The 14,804-nt window shown below is 37.7% G+C and overlaps 1 protein-coding gene across 2 annotated transcripts in view; it reads right to left on the reverse strand.

Moving 5' to 3' along the window:
* The window catches only part of MAGI3 (membrane associated guanylate kinase, WW and PDZ domain containing 3), a 234,417-nt gene that overhangs the window by 218,568 nt on the left and 1,045 nt on the right, over positions 1–14,804 (reverse strand). The window lies entirely within an intron of this gene.

The following is a 14,804-nucleotide window of genomic DNA, read 5'->3' on the forward strand; positions in this document are numbered from 1 at the left end:
AGAGACAGACCAGATCTATAGTCTACACCTGAGCAGTTCCTACAGGCGTAGGCAGAAGCTACAGGAGAAAAGAGAAAGCTACCACCTATGCTCCAGAATTCTAGCCTTTGATGCTTAGCGCATTTATACAGTAACAAGCTACTCCATGTACAAGCAACTACAATAGTCTGCAATGTTTATATATGAAAAATACTACAAAGTAAAATATATACGTTTATAATAGTCATCCCTTAATAGCTATGTCAATCTCATTCTCATGTTAAATGTATTGGGAGGAGGGTTGTGGACCATAAGCCACAAGCTACAAATGGCCCCCTCTGGAAATTCTCATATACCACACTTCTCCCTCCTTTCTTTACCTTCTTTACCACCACCTCTATCTCAGAAAACCTGAACCCAAACTTTTAACACACTGTCTCCTTTTCATGAGAAAAAGGTACATAAGCATAAATAAAATAAAATTCCAGAATGTTCTAAGGTTGGTAACACACAGAAACTCACAATTTCACGTAATTCCAAGAACAGGGAATAAAATAGGGCTGCTGAATCTCTTGGAGATGAGGGCTGTAGGATAATCCTAGAACGATTCCAGACCTTGGGATGAGGAGTTTGTGGCCCTTCCCTCCAGTGCTCTGCTATTAACACCGCTCAGCCCTACATCATGCATCAGTTTTTTCTGCTTACTCATAGTTTCTTTTCCCATAATTTTAGTTTGTACGTGGTTTAGCATGGCCTTTCCAACCCTGACTCTCCCTCCCCACCCCCACAATCATTGGTGTGTTTGGTAAATACTAACAACTCCCACCACAGCTGTGACAACAGTGAAAACAGAGCTGGGAAGATAAGTGCAGTAGCAAACCATTATACAGTATTTCCACCATACAGATACAACAGATGTAAAAATCTCAAGAGCATAGATAGTAGTAAAATGTAGTAAAATAATTAGGAAATGATGTGGAATCTAGAAAAAACAAAAAAAGAAGTCAAACTCATAGAAACAGAGTAGAACGGTGGTTGCCAGTGGCTGGGAGGTGATAGGAAATGGGGAGAGTTGGTCAAAGGGTATGAACTTGCAGTTTTAAGACGAATAAGGCCTAAAGATTTACTGTTCAACATGGTGATTACAGTCAATAATACTATATTGTATAACTGAAATTTACTAAGAGAGTAGTATTACTCTCTTTTTACTTAATTACTAATTACTTAAGTGTTCTCACCCCCCGCCCCCCAAAAAAAAGGTAAATACGTGAGGTGATGGATGTGTTAACTCAATTGTGGGAATCCTTTCACAATGTACATATATATCAAATTATATACTTTACGTATACACTAAATATATTACAATTTTGTCAATTATACCTCAATAAAGCTGAAAATAATAAGGAAATGATTAATTTTGAGTATTAAGTACCTTTGTTTTTAATATAATTTATTATAATTTTACACCACTTAATTTTTTTTAAATGACTCTGTTGGACAACTAACTTGGAAAATTCCTGAAAATTTAACAATCAGTCTCACGAAAGAGTGCAGCCAATTCCAGTGCATCGCTGCAAAACCTCTCAGCTGAAGTTCCTACTCCTAATTGGAAATTCTTTCCCTTTGACTTGGTTCAAATCCCCAGGAAAGATCATACTGGCCCCATTCATCTTTTTTTTTTTTTTTTTTTTTTTTGGTGAGGACGATAGGCCCTGAGCTAATATCCATGCCCATCCTCCTCTATTTTGTATGTGGGATGCCACTACGGCATGGCTTGATGAGTGGTGTGTAGGTCCGTGCCCAGGATCTGACCCTGCGAACTCCAGGCTGCTGCAGTGGAGCAGGAAAACTTAACCATTACACCACCGGGCCGGGCCCCTGCAATTCATCTTTTAAGCCACAGAAATCATAGGTTGCTGACCAGCCTATGAATTGATTGCTTCAGTTGAGGTGCCCTCCCTGCCCTGGGTGCCTGTGGCTTGCAGGGGAGGCTGAGATTAAGTGATATAAAACACAGACGTCTCAGCAACAGAGATGGCAGGTAGAACAGACACAAGCTAACCTAGTACAAAAGGTCACTACAGATGTTAAATCCATCGGCCATATGATCATTTAAACTACAGGCCATTTCAAAAAGAGAGGCTCACAGAAATTACAATGAGTTATCAAGAAAGGGCTAAACTGTATTTAAAATACTATATTTAAGAAGAGTGTGTGGGAAAGGGTCAGCTGGCACTTAGCATCCTCCTTCCTTATAGTATACCTTCCTGAAATGCAGAGGTTGATACACTAAAAACTATACTTTCCAGACTCTTTTACAGCTAGTATACAGGACGCAAATATGATTCTACAATTAAGATGCAGGACACAAAATACGGAAGGGAGAAGTGAAGCAGAGCCCCACCAGTCGGTAGCTTTTAGCTGCTTTCAGCTAGCAAAGAAGACCATGGACATGTCAGCGTCCAGTCTCCAGCTTTGAGAGTGTTGAGGGACAGTGGCAGAAGCAGTAATGCCAGATTGAGCATTCCAGCGTCTAGTCACTAGTTCACAGGCATCAAGGAGAAGTTGTCACAGCAGTGGCCAGTTGCCACCTTCCAGACTTAAAGCAGCTATGATGGCAATAGCAGTGGCTGTTGTGATCCCTTGATCACAGCTACAGTGGTATTTTCTTGCCATAGGTTCAGTGGCAACCTCCTGATTGTCACTTTCCTGACTGTGACAGAGGTGGCAACTCCCATGGCGAGTTGTTCCAAGGTGTCCTGCAAGTCATTCTCAGAGGCCTGGCCTAGAGCCCAGCCCTCCAGTCCTTTCAAAGATTCCCTAAGCGACTAATTCCCTGCACTACATCCCTTTCTGTTTCCTGCACTGAACCTGCAAAGCAGTATATGGTAGATGGGTTGTAGAAAGATTTTTTTCATGTCTACACTCACGCTGTTCTTTCACAGACATACAAACGGCCCAAGCAAGATGTCACCACTCCCGTAAGTCTTACCTAATGAATATACAATCTCCCCAGCACTGCCGCCTCAATCCCCTTTCTTCAGTTTTGCCTCAAACAGGTGAGTACTTTCTCCTCTGCTGTGGCCAGCTCTCTGTGGCCTGAGACATCTACTTGTCCTGTACCCAACAGAAGCACAGTCCCTCCTACCAGTCATGTCACTGATGTCAACCATCATTACAGCCAGACAAACTCAAGGACCCTGAACCAGTGACGGTTCATCTACCACATCCCTGAGCAGTCCCTAGCCCTAAAACTTATCTTCCCCATTGCATCCCAGAGTCAGTCAGGGAAGAAAAAATAATAGTATAGCTGGCTCTATAGCTGGTATTGGTTGGATTGCTATGGTTCCTTCCAGTTGAGTGGCTGACTTTAATCCCAAATAGAAAACATAACTTGTAGCATCGCCCCTCCAGAAAGGGGCAAGGACAGCGATAGCAGTCTGCCATACAGCAGCACCCATTCAGAAGGATTCTACTGAAAGCATTGTGAAGAATCTTTCTGGTAAGAAAAATAATTTTTCAAAGCTAAAACAACTGAGAGAATAAATACTTAAGTATTCAGCTGTTACACCAGCTAACAATTTTCTGACTTAAGCTACAGCATTATGGAAGGCTAAAAATGCCCTGAAAACCTGTGGCATGTAATAATTAAAATTCTTTCTTGTGCTCCAACTTCTGGGTTACCACTGCCTCTGACGACACTCATGCTTGCTGATGGCCTGACAAACTGAGTCAGCACGTTGTACTTAATTCCAAAAGAATGCAGATTTCATAACGAGACAGAGTATGTTTAACAGGTTAATTCTTTTTTACTAATTTCCTACAGAAATTCCTATGCCAGAAACTAAAACAATAAAGGAACCTGAGTTCCAGTCCCCGCTCTCCCAGCTTCATGCTGACTCCTGCGCAGAGTTACCTGCCATTGCTGAGCCTCAACTTATCTGCAGATTAAAGGTATTGGTTGGATTGCTATGGTTCCTTCCACTTGAGTGACTGACTTTAAGCCCAAATAGAAAACATAACAGCACAAACACTTAAAGAGCAAGAGGTGCCAATACTCCACACCGCTTGAACTGCCTTTTCAAAGGAACCACCTTACTGTGCAGTACTTGAAGCCTGGAAGAAAAGAGATCTACTTGAATACAATAAGTTATTCTTCTATCTAGCTTGGCTAAATTTTATTTAAGCAAAGTATACTCTGAAAAGAGTCTGCATACTTATAAAAAATTCCTAATTCCAAAATGTGTTCATTTCTACATTCATCAGAACATTTTCTAGGCTACCTGTCTCAAGATAAGTGTGCTAACAAACACCTTCCTGGTGAGTGAATTATAGAGAAAGTGGACAGGAAACATGAGAACACGACATTATTTCCAATATCAAGTATACAATTTTTACAAGTACATTTATCCTAAAAATATCTAGGTGTTTACATATAACTGCTGAAAATATTATCTTACAAAGGTAGCAAGAATTAATGCTAACTTTCTGCTTGATTAGTAATCTTGGGAATAACTATCACGCAGTTTAGCTGTACAGATTGAACTGCACTGCCACAAACCTTGTTTAGAAACAGAACCAAGCAATGAAGATTTTAAGTACTTGTCCAATGTTTTACTGCATTTAACACCCACTAGAACAATTCAGAATTGTAAGGTTTTTCCTTTTAATAGAAAAAAAGGAAGTAAAACAGATTTTTCAGACATAATGAAATAACATTCTATCTGGACAGTGAAGCAGGAGGACTCAAAACTGTTTCAGTTCTTAGAGTCCTCCCTGGGAGTCGGCTGTGACCTTCGGCATGTTAATCTTTCCGAATCTCAGTTTTCATGCATAAAAGGGAGATGACGATACCTGACTCATTGAGAATAACAATATATAAACGTCTTTACAGGAATACACGTATGTCAACATACACATCCTTACAAACCAAACAAGATGGGTGTATAATGCCCTGACACGTGACTGTTACCCAGTAAATGGCAGCTGGTATTAGCGTGACAAGTCCCCAAGTCAGAATATTCCCATTAGACTTAGACAAAGGTTGTCAACTTAGAGTTGCCACCAAAGAAAGGTTGATGTGTCACTCACTCATCAGCTATTACATTGTGAGATAGCTCTAGTTAGCAAATCTAACTCTATTCAAAGGAAATTAAATTTTTCATGAGCATGTGCACTCCAGCTTAAATCAAACAGTGAAAACAGTGAATAGTATCCTTAGCTAAAATTAATAATATTTTGACAAGGCATTCTGCCAAAAGCTACAGAAGTCAGTTAAGATATAGTTCTGTGAGCAGAGGTAAGGAAGATTGTATTATTTTAACAGATTTCACGACTTAATCAATAAATGTAATTAATATTGGAGAACTCTAGTCACAAGAGGCTTCTGCAGTAGAAGCAGTGATTTTCCAAATATGGTCTAAAGAAGTCCCAAGAGGGACATAAACTAATCTAAAAATACAAAGTCCTTGCTATGATTCTTATTGACAAATCACACCCAATTCCATGGATGTTTTTATGTACAGTGTATTTACCAATAACCTACCAACATGTAACACTCACTATAGGTCCAACCACCAGATAATACTTGGCGAAACTACAAAACTTGTACAGTGCATGTCACACATAAACTGATGGTTGATATTAGAACTATTGTTTCTACGGCACCAAAGTTGAAGACATTAATACAGTAATTGGAATATAAAAAGAGTGTGAAAAGATACTCAGAGTATCTGCCCCTCTCTTTCAACCCTCCACCTCTAAATCCCTCTGTCCCCCCCACTCTGTCCTGTCCCCATCCCCCCCCCCCCCACCCCCTGTGAAGGCAAGAAAAAACTTAACAAAGGTGGTCAGATTTTCTCCTACAATGTCTGCCAAATAACTTTTTTGGTGATTAAACAGATACCACATTACACACTTAAGCAGTGTTTCAAAGTTAAGAGTCAGTGAAGTAGTTCCTTTATGTATAACTTCTATGAGATCACAGCTAAAAGGTACTATTAGGGAGCCCTTAGAAATAATACAATAACAATGCAGTATCAATTTATGTTTTAAAAGACCATTGTTTTAAAAGCAAAACATCCTGGAAAGCAATTAGTTTAGAATTGATTTTCAAAATGGTACAATAATATTAAGTTTTTAAAATCGCATTAACTAAACTAATAATCATTTTCTCAATGCCAAAGATAATTAAATGATCCTCCAAAGTATTCCATCTACCTATGAACAAGCAGCATTGGTTTAGAGACTCTTATCTGACGTAAAAAAAGAAAAAAAATCAAAGAAAATTGAAGAAAAACTACAAGCAGTGCTTTTAAATTTTAGACATTAAGGTATCGACATCTCAATTTTTTAAAGAAACAGCATTAAGATAAAAGCAGTTTTTAGACTAAAAAACATCAAAAATGATAATATTTGAGTAAAATCAGTGCCTCAGGTTTGGTCTACAGCCAATATCTGGTTTTTTAAAAATGTTAGTTTTATGACAACTGTGTACTGCTGTTGGCGTCTAAGTAGGAGAAATTAAATGTTTTAAAAGAGGCCATTTCCTGTAGTGTTGTCTCCCCAGCATCCCAACGTTTGAGGAACTACCCCTCCCTTATCTCCTGGGGTTCTGACACGGTTATTAATCACAGTGTGCTTTCTAAACCCAGCTGCAAGAGTGGACATGTCACCCAGGCCTGACCAATCATGGTACCCCATTGCCCTCTCTCCACAACTGGTCCAAGAGATGGGCACAGGGCCAAAGTCTCTGCATGAAATTTGTTATTGGATTTCAGAAAAAAGATGAGATGCTTTAAGGACTCTGTATGACTTGGGGGTTCATAGTCACCACTGAGAGCTGAGCTGAGAAAACCTAGAGGAAAAAGAGCCAAATGATAGTCCTGATGACCATGACTTGAGAATGTGAATTTAGCTGTTACTGTCCCCTATGCCTGGGTTTTCATGTATGTAAGCCAGTAAATTTCTTCTTAGCCTAAATTAACCTCAGTACAGTTTCTGTCACTTGCTATAGAACCCTTACAAATACAGAAACTGACATGTGTTGGGCCGGCCCCGTGGCTTGGTGGTTAAGTGAGCGCGCTCCACTGCTGGCGACCCGGGTTCGGATCCCGGGCTCGCACCGACGCGCTGCTTCTCCGGCCATGCTGAGGCCGCGTCCCACATGCAGCAACTAGAAGGATGTGCAGCTGTGACACACAACTATCTACTGGGGCTTTGGGGGGAAAAAATAAATAAATAAAATCTTTAAAAAAAAAAAAAAAAAAAAAAGAAACTGACATGTGAACTAGGATTTTTTTTCCTTCCTGCTTAGATCTAAGCTATATATCACAAGGTACCTATTGCAAACTGGATAACATATCCAAAGAGTAATAATCTCCAGGACGACTCCATCAAAGTGGGTTTTTAAAAGTTATTTTATTAAACGAAAAAACAGAGCTAACTTAGCTTAATTCTACTTAAGTTCAGAAATAAAGCATTTATTAATAAACACTTCTTTTTCTTCCCTTTTGGAGTGTTTCATTTCATAAAACTACTGTTAAATGTCATCCTGCAGAGTAAAATCCCATTTTTCACAGTCACATGAAATTTCCAATCAGAGCAACAATGAGATACAGGGAAACTTCTCACAAACTTCCCTGCAGCAAGAAAAATAATTACGTGTTTAAAACTCTCTGCAAAAAAATAGCAAAGAGCCTAAAATGCCAGAAAGTTTTAATTAAGGAGATCAGTTACTGTTCACATTGCATAAACAAGACGAGAAGCGAAGCCTCTAAATAGAATAGATCTTAATTATTAATAAATCTGGGGGCCAGCCCAGTGGCGCAGCTGTTAAGTGCGCGCACTCCGCTTCGGCAGCCCAGGGTTCACAGGTTTGAATCCTGGGCGCGCACCAATGCACGGCTTGTCAAGCCATGCTGTGGCAGGATCCCATATAAAGTAGAGGAAGATGGGCACAGATGTTAGCCCAGGGCCAATCTTCCTTAGCAAAAAAGAGGAGGATTGGCATCAGATGTTAGCTCAGGGCTGATCTTCCTCACAAATCAATAAATAAATAAACAAATAAATAAACAAATTTGAAGCAAAATTTCTTTCCAATTCCCATTCCATAATATAAAAAACTTCTAAACTCCAAATAAATTATAGCAGAAAAGTTGAACCCTCTCTATTTCTTACTGAGGTTCTAAAACACTATCTCTAGTATAAGTGTTAGTAAAACAAAGTCCTTTACCATCTATGAACACAGTCTGCCCTTTCTCGGTTATTTAGATATACCACAAGTCAAATTACGGTCTCAAAATGTAGTCCAAGCTCCCCTGGCTGGGGCAACTGAAATTGAGAAGGGGGTGGAGGAAGAACTGCTCCTGGGAAACACTGCAAGGCAGTGGCATTGGGATAAAACAGCTGGGGTTAGGAGGGAAATGGAGACATAATGGTGCTACCCTTTTCACTAGAAGTCAATCAACTGTGACTATAACAAAAGAGAAGGCAGGATTAAGGTGGAAATATACTTTCAATTCCCTTTTTACTAGACTAGCAAATTTCATTTCCCATAAAATTGGCTAGGCTTCCAAAGCAACCCAAGAAAGTCTATTAGCATAAAGCAGAGTACTAATGGCAATATTTTAGCTATATTATGGGTTAAATAAAATACTCATTACATTATGAGTTGAAAAAGGCTGAAGGGAGAAATAGCACTAAGCACCTTACCAGCACTATTTCTAGAAGTAAAATATTTCAAGTTCCAATTGAAAAAAAAAAACTTAGCAGAGACAATTCATAATGGAACTACACATTTAAACAACTAATATGACTTTCCTTCTGTTTTCCAAATATTCTTTAATGTGAGTTTTGTGCTTTTATACAAAATAAAGTTTTTTACAGACACACACACCTATTGAGATGGACTCTACTGTAGACCTTTCTGTATTGAACGTTCTTGCCCTGTGTTTTTCTCCTCCTCTGCCTCTTACCTACTACTAAGAGGATCCTAATCCCACTCAATCAAAACCTATCCATCTTTCAAAGCCAGGCAAAGTTCAAAATTCTTCATGGTTCCCTCCCCATCCAGCCAAATCAGAAAATAAGGGCAAGCAGCAAGGACCCTAATAAGACATAAAAAGAATGACATTTTTCTTTCACCTCTTGTATGGGTTTAACTTCTACAAAGTCACTATGCATACCCAAACGAGGATAATTTCTTAGAATTAAAAGATAGGTTTTTCATCTGGTGTTCAACCAAAATATAGCAACAGGTGGAAAAATAGCATGTATGACTCATCCTAAAAGTGGTACGATATAAATAGAATGTATAAAATACATTGAAAATAAAATACACATTGTATCGTAAAATACATTGTAAATAAAATACAATTACAATGTATCTTAAGGGCAATTTAAATTTAGGGGCTTTTCAAAAGATAATTTTGCTTATATTTGATTTCCCTCTATTTGTAATGACTTGAGAACCCGAATCCTCTCTAAGACGCAACTCCACACCACTTTTTAGAACAGCATGCTAGGCAGTCAATTAATTAGTCTAACTTCCACCAAAATTGATACTAAAACTTACCTAGAGTTTCATTTAAGTACTGGGAGAAAAGTGAAAAAGGTAAAACCCTTTACTATTACTAACAATTCCTTGATTACCAAGGAATCATTAAGCTCCCACCAAACTGTGAGCTTCTTGAAGACAGGGACCATTTCTGACTCATTTTTATATTTTATATTTTTATATCACCAGTGCTAGCTCACATGGTGGGTACACCACTAAACATTTGCTGAGAGAATGAATGTGTGCCAGTAAGAACTTTTTATTTTCTATTTATAAAGTAAAATAAGCACCTCTTTTTGGGAAAACATTCTGAATAATATTGGTTCAAGGAGAAGAAGAGCAATGGACTTGCTTCTCTTCCCCCACAAACAAGTCTCGCACAACACCAGCCCCTGAGCCACTGAAAAATCTTACCCTTAAGAATGGTTTTATTTTTTTATTTTTTTTTAAAGAAAGATTTTTATTTTATTTTTATTTTATTTTTTTTGAGGAAGACCAGCTCTGAGCTAACATCTATTGCCAATCCTCCTCCTTTTTTTTCCCCCCAAAGCCCCAGTAGATAGTTGTATGTCGTAGTTGCACATCTTTCTAGTTGCTGTATGTGGGGCGTGGCCTCAGCATGGCCAGAGAAGCGGTGCGTCGGTGCGCGCCCGGGATCCGAACCCGGGCCACCAGTAGCGGAGCGGGCGCACTTAACCACTAAGCCACGGGGCCGGCCCAAGAATGGTTTTAAATTAAGGACATTCATTCTCTCTACGAAAATGTAGTACTGCAAGGAAATTATCTCTCAAAATTTTAGAAGAGAAACAAAAATAATCAATTAATTAAAAGAGACACAATTCTAGTCTTCCATACCAAAATACTTATCCTTTGTCAAATCACAACCAAAAATTGACTTGGAAACTGGCAGACTTTGAAATTGGTAGGTAATATCAAAGTGGTTCATAAAAATGAAATTCTCCTACAACACACTCCCAAAATACTAAGTGCCCACAAAATTTACACAGCACTCAGTGATTACACAATAAAGCCATTATATGAAACTATTCACCTGAGAAGATTCCACACTGACTTCTTAAGTCAAATACTTAAATGAAGGCTTGTTTTACCATTAATTTACATAAATTAGAGACCAGGTCAAAAAAAAAAAAAAATCACTGAAATTTCTCTCGTGTAACAAGAGGTTTTATAAAGTACCTCCCAGGATCTCAGAGGGAAAACCATTTCTATTCCCCAGGAACAGAAAGTTATGTTCTATGAAAATCGGTTTTAGCATTAAACTGAAAAATAAAAATGATCTGAAAATTGAAATGGCCAAATGTTAAGTGTTTGTTCTGTCACTGTGGGATAAGTCCAGTACTCATACAAATTGAAAGTGTTAATGAATAGAGTCCAGAACCTGAACCTTGAATCATTAAAACCAATTTTAGACCCAAAAACTTGCTACCAAAATTTGAGACAGCAGGATAGTTGCAAGTTTAAGGTTTATCAAAATTTGATGCTATTTTCCCTAAAAGGGGGTTGCCTCATCCAATCTCTAGTTTCTATTGTTTAAAAAAAAAAAGGTAATGAGAAATTTTTTGTATTGCAAACCTAAGAGGCTAGCAATTAATTCTAATTTCTCTCACCCTTCCCTTCTTCAAATATTACAACTATCTAAACAAAACTCACCAAAAGTCCCAAGTTACCCACTAAACCAAAAAAACTAACAAAAAGATCCAAGAGTTAATAGAAGAAACAGGCAGAGCTATTCGTTACTGACATAACACAAACATCCTTACTTAAAAGCATCCAGTGATGTTTCTTCACCAATGGGGAATGTATTTCTAGGAATGTGCTCATTTTAACAAAATTCCCTTATAAATCAGATGTTTCAAAGAGCCAGAGGTGAAGACTTTTACCTTCATTTAATTAGCATTAAACAAGATCTGTTTCAAATTAGTTTTTGTTTAAACAAACTGTAACATTGTTCCTGATTTTCATCTCTAGATATAGTACCAGGCTTAGAGCAGTTGAATACAATGTGTACATAATAACACAGTAGACAATGATTTCGTGTACTTATTGTATCAATACTCAGGCTCTGGAATTAAATCCACATAATTTACAACCCCTGAAAGATGTGTTTAAAGGTATATGAAGAAGCGAATATTCCACCAAACTCTGCACATTCATAGTCTGGAGAATTTTAGAACAAAATTAACTACTTCGATCATTAATCAGAACAGAAATTGTTTAAAAACATACTCTGAAGTAAAATCAAAGAAACTAATCCTGATCATAGGACTATATCATGAAACAATTTCACCAGAGGTCCAAGGTTCAACTTCCTTTACTACTGGGAAAGTACAAAGTTCAAATTCAAGTAAACTTTTCTCTTTGCATAAAAATGACAGCGTTGTAATTCAGAAACAGGGGACCAGCTGGCTCAAGCAATAGGTGGAACTAAAGATTCTCCTAGAAGCAGGAAAGTACTGACTACTAAGTACTACATTAATACTAAATATGAATAAGAATTCAATAAGAAATTCCCCAACTTTCCCAGGAAAAGCCAATGAGAAACCATATTTTAAAAAATTACTTTTAAATCTCCATTACAGATTATAATAGAAGAAAGGGGAAAAAAAATAAACAAACCCCAAATCAAAGCTAAAGTCAGTCACTGCCAGAAAGAACCTTTGGCAAGTCATCTGGGTGACGGTGCTGTCTTTGGCTGGGCTCCTCTTAGCATCTACTAGAAGGAAAGGAGAAAGCTAGGAAGAATCTGCGCTGCCGCAGCCATATCCTACCGTCCAGCTCTTCCTTCCACCATGGACTCTGTCAGAAGATAATATGAGATCATTCCTTGCTAATACTACATCTTATAGAAAGTTAAATTTACTCCTGCACTGTGCTAGTTTCTAAATGATATGTTATGAATATGGATTAATAAAGAGTTACTAATCAAGACAAGAGACAGAGTGCTAAGTACACTTTAAAATACCTTATTAAATTGAAAAATCCATTTCTCTCACAAAGTCTACATAAAAGGGGGAAAAAAACCCCAATGTGCAGGACAAATTCCTTTTTAAATTCCCTTAACTCTGTATTTTCATACTTTTCAAAATTAATCCCAACAGTAAAAAATCTTTGTCTCCTCTAGAGATAAAATCACATCCAAAGTTCTACAAATAACCTCTTCAAGTTCTTAATTTCTAATATTTAAAGTCTTGCGCTTAAACTGCAAAAATCTTGCTATTTCATAACAAATGTTTAAGCAAAGCCATTTAAGAAAGCCATTTAATATAATGCCTAACATGAGGCTATTAAGAAACTAAGAATACTATTTTTTTAAGAGATTAAAAATTTTAAATTACAACTTGCTTAGAAACAAGAATACCAATCTCAGATGACACATAATGGTATCCTTTAGAAATTACTGAAGCAGAGTGTATCTTTAAAAAATAGGTGTAGTATGCAGAACTTTTATTATTGATAATTACAAAATGTGCTACACCCATTAATATAAATTATTCCCTTTATTTTGGCTAAACATTTCAAATAGGACAGCATCTGTGGTTGTCAAGAGGGCAAAATTTTATTACTATAAAAATGTCAACTACATTCTGGTGCATATGATGTTTATTCAAGACAATTATTTATATTACTGGATACACACTAAATTTCTAATTATCTTCTTAAATTTGATATAAAGGTTGAGAAAATGTATAACATGCAGACCAGACTAATATCAAAGATACATGTCCCCAGTCTTCTAAAAGAATCATAATAATTTGAGAATATACCAACTTCCTCAATCTACCAACTTTTAAACTATCTTTGAAAATGCCAGTTATACTCTCATCTATGCCCCAACTAATCAAAACAAAACACAAAGCAATGATGCAGATGTTCTCCTTAATCTCTGACTCATGGGATTTCAACTAAATGGCACCTAGACCAGTAAGTGCTGTATATTTCATATTTGGCATATTACAGACAATGCCTGACTGGCTAAATTACAGCCCAAAAGCCTTTCCTCTATCCTTCATATTTGGCTCTAAAAGTTTGAGTTAAGAAAGAATTTTTGAATTCATAACACTACACAGAAAAAGATATTTTAAGTCTGCTAAAGTTTTTTATATTAACAACAATAAAAAGAAAACCTCACATAAACCCATAAGCTTAAAATGAATATGATGGAATAGACCACGTGAAGAAAATCTTAATTTAAGATTGCAGGGACATGTGGGGGTGTGTGTGTATATATATACACCCACAATCTACACACATGTATATTGCACCACAAACCAGTTCAGATTAAGCCCAAGGAGTATGAAAGAGATATTCCCAAAGTGAGCTGCTGAGAAAGAAAAAAAAAAATGTGAGGGAGATAACATGTTACATTTTCTCCAGAATTTTCTAGGATTTTGTGGTAAAGGGGTGGACTGATTTCTCTAACCCGTCACAATTAAGCAGCCCATTATATTTTGATGCCTTGTATATTCAGTAGAGCACATTCAGCAAATATAGTGTGATTTCTAATAACATTGTAGTCATAACTCTCCTACAAACATCTCAGAAAATAGAATCACATTCTACCAATGCTGAAACGACCAATACTGCTGCCGATATCAAATACATAAGGGCTATTATTACATACTATCAGGTTTCACTGTACGCAGTCTGATCAATGCTCTGAAACTGGCAAGTATGCCATAAACGTAACATGCGTTGCAGCAGATTTTACTAGCATAAAAGACACCAAGGCAGCAGGGGCCCTTTTTACCCACCACTTCAATAAAATTTTGTAAAATCAAAGATTTACCAAAGCTTTTACTCAGCGAGGCACCTAGGTCTTCCTTCGAAACCCAGACTATTCAACAGCTCGCTGCAAGAACACACCACTCTGCCACATATCACATATTGTACACCATCGGTACCCAGACACTTGAACCACCACGACTGCCAGAGTTAGGCTGTCAGCTCCGAGGTGTTGCTAGTGTGCAAGAAACACTGAAGCAGCTAAGCCCTCCCAGGTACACTAGGTGGTAACCTTGGCACCAAGTGCCTCAATAGTACAGACCTTTTTCCCTATTAGAAAATGCGTAAGGCTGTTCCAAAGAAAATGCTACCATCGCGAGGATCTATTCCACAAAGGAGAGCAGAAAAGGGCTGTTTTTTTCTCTATTCAAAAACTCTGCGGTGGAGACGGAGCTACAAATCTAAGAAATCGAGGTTCTGATCGCAATTCTGTGACAGCCTGCAGAGCAGCCTTGCCAAGCCAGAG

This window comes from Ceratotherium simum, chromosome 2, assembly GCF_057802395.1.
Source record: "Ceratotherium simum simum isolate JZ-2026a chromosome 2, ASM5780239v1, whole genome shotgun sequence".
NCBI classification, from domain to species: Eukaryota; Metazoa; Chordata; class Mammalia; order Perissodactyla; family Rhinocerotidae; genus Ceratotherium; species Ceratotherium simum.